General features: G+C 36.7%; 1 pseudogene; it reads left to right on the top strand.

Annotated features, from left to right (window-relative positions):
* Positions 1-2375: 2375 nt before the first annotated feature.
* LOC100011636 (adenylate kinase isoenzyme 6-like) lies at positions 2376-2867 on the top strand (annotated as a pseudogene).
* Positions 2868-3192: the final 325 nt, after the last annotated feature.

Here is a 3192-nt window from a genome sequence, read left to right as displayed (position 1 = left end):
GCTCCCCTTCCCTCCAATTTTTTTTTATATTTTAAGAACATTTTTACTCTAATTGTATATGTTGTTCTTCCTTATCCCAGGTCTGATATGACTTGTATTCTATTACTCCCATCCCTCCACCATCTCATTCCATTCTCCATTGCAGTTGTTCTACTTATTAGTCTTCTATATGATGTACCCATTCCACCTTGTCTTCTTTTAATCTTTTCTACTACCATTTCAGCTTATTCCATTCCATTCCATTTCATTCCCTTGACCTCCCTGGGGTGATCTCTGGGATTGGAGTGATGGAGGGAGGAGATGCTTCCTCCATGTGTCCTGTGCTCCTGGGGTCCCAATGCCTCCTCCACCTCTTGTTACTTCTACCCTGCTCCACCATCACTGTTGAGACAGCTGTGGGACCATCCATTTCTTCCCCCTCAGATGCCCCACCTCAATTTTTTTCCTTAAAGGGTAGGTGGAGGAGGGTTTAGAAGTTACAATGGTGTCCTTGTGCATTTCCATCTTTGGGTCTTTTTGAGATGGTGATCATTATATTCTTTTAATTTCTCTTTTATTATGTTTCCATTTTCTGGGAAGTTTTCTTTGATGATTTCTTGGGGCATAGTGTCTAAACTTTTTTTGATTATAACTTTCTGGGAGTCCATTTATTCATATATTGTCTCTCCTTTATCTGTTTTCTAGGTCAGTTGTTTTTGAGATAAAATGTTTCATATACTTTTCTACTATTTCATTGTTTTGCTTTAGATTTTCATTTCTTATCTTAGGGAATCAGCTTATCCTTGTCCACTTCTAGTTTTTAATATGTTATTTTCTTCTATAAGTTTCTAGATCTTTTTTTTTCAGTTTGGGTGATCTTTCATAATTTTCTTGATTTTCTTTCATTACTTTTCTTTTATATTTTTCCTCCACTACTCTTACTTGGTTTTTGAGGTCTTCTTTACCTTGTGGTCAATTATTGCATTGCTTTGCTGTTTTTGGAGAAGATGTTTTTATTTCACTGTCCTCTGAGTTTAAGCCAAGATATTTATTATTCCTAAAATAACTATCAATACTTGGGTTCTTTCTCCTTTGTGTGCAATTTTTATTTATTTATTTTAATTTTAGTTATCAGGCCACTAATTTTTGTTTTGTTTTGTTTTTCCTGGAGTCCCAGGGTTTCTATTATGGTGATATATGTTATCTCTTTGTTTTTTGTTTTGTTTTTGTTTTTTTAGTTCTGAATTGGATGTATTCCTGTTGTTTTTTCTCAAACTCCAGTCTATGATAGACCTCAGGTGCTCCAAAAACACCCCATGAGCAATTCTACTACTGTAAATGCAAAGAGTCCTCCTCCCCCTGTGACAACAATCAAGGACTTCCCTCTGCTGGGAGTGACTACTGCTGATGGCACCCTAATCCCTCAGCAAGTATATTCACCAACACCTGGTCCTTCCTTACTCTTCTCCTACCTCAGCAGTTCTGAATAGAGCAGGTATCTAGACTATATTTTTCAGGTCTCCAAAATCCCTTTCTTGTTAACAATGATGCTTGAGTTCCTGCTCTTAGTACCTGATGCCCACACAATCTGAGGTTTCCACTCCTTTAATCCCCATCCATATACCATCTGTAGTTTCCTGAGTAGAGACCTAACAGACATATATGCTCCTGTGGACCTTTATCTGTGAATAAATATTCCAGTGGTATCCTAAGGTATATTGGCTCTCTAAACAAGATGTAGTTGTTAATCCTGATGGTCAGGGCTGCTTTGTGGATTTCCTCTGTTTGTTCTGTTCCTACCCCAAGGTGGTAGTGCTAGTGGGACTGAGACAAGGGAAGTAAAAATCCTTCCTTGCTAGTTGTCTGTGGCTGTTCAGTTTCACTCCACACTCCTATCTGTTTTTGTCACTTTTTGTGTTGATTTTATAGATTTATTTTTGGTTGTTTGTGGGTACTGTTAGAAGGGTAAGAAAGTTTAACACTCTTTCTGCATGTCTTCCCATAATACATGCCCCAATTATCTTTTGGTCATAAAATATGATATAAGGGCTAGCAAATTCTTGAGAAGATATCTCTTTCAGGTTGGGGGGAAAACTATTTGTAGTTGGTGTTAGAAGGAGTGGGATATAAACTCTCCTAGAAAACTTTATAAAAAATATGGAGTATAATTTAGGTCCTAAGGAAAGAGACTTAATAGACAGAAATGGAGGTGAAGGAATCTATTCCATACTTTTGTCATGGTATGAGTATAACAACTAAGACAGGAGAAAGCAGCAGAAAAACAGAAGGGTTCAAAATAATCCAATTCAAGTGAAAAATATCAATTTTGCCCCTTTGCCTGCTGCTCCCACCTGGAGAGAGCTGGCAGCCAGGGCGGAGCCAGAGCCACTGCAACTATGAGGCTGCTCTACATCCTGCTCATGGGTACACCAGGGGTTGGAAAGACCACACTCGGTAAAGAACTTGCATCAAGAGCAGAACTGAAATACATTAATGTGGGTGATTTAGCATAAGAAGGACAGTTATATGATACCTTTGATGAATATGAATGTCCCATTTTGGATGAAGACAGAATAGTTGATGAGTTAAAAAATAAAATGAAAGAAGGTGGAGTTATTGTTGATTACCATGGCTGTGACTTCTTCCCTGAATGATGGTTTCGTATAGATTTTGTCCTTCAAACAGATAATTCTGTATTATATTCAAGACTTGAAAAGAGGGGATACATTGTAAAGAAACTATAGGACAATGTTCAGTGTGAAATTTTCCAAATTCTTTATGAAGAAGTCATGACCTCCTGCAATCCCAGAAATGTACCAGAAGAACTAGAGAATAATTTAGATCAGATAATTAAATGGATTGAGAAGTGGATAAAAGATAATAATTGAACCTTGAGGGGGAAAGTATGGATTTTTAAGGCTTTCCGCATAATGATTAAAGATTTTCTTGATGATCTCTCCCTCCATATACAATAGAAATTAAGACATTATACTCCAGATATTTTACTATCCAAGATTGTGTTGCAGATGTAACAGGTGGGCAAAATATAAGGTTGAGCTATGGCTGAATTAATTTTTTTTTCTTCATGAGAAAACTGAAAACCCTGAAATAAATAAATGTGGTATTAAGGAGTTTTTAAGTTTAGGAAATACCCAGCATTTTCATTTAATTTGGTAAACTGTTGAAGAGTAAGTAAATATGAGAAAATAGGTG

Source organism: Monodelphis domestica, chromosome 3 (assembly GCF_027887165.1).
Source record: "Monodelphis domestica isolate mMonDom1 chromosome 3, mMonDom1.pri, whole genome shotgun sequence".
NCBI lineage: Eukaryota > Metazoa > Chordata > Mammalia > Didelphimorphia > Didelphidae > Monodelphis > Monodelphis domestica.
Note: the sequence above shows the minus strand (reverse complement) of the source record. Positions and strands in the feature narration are given on the sequence as shown.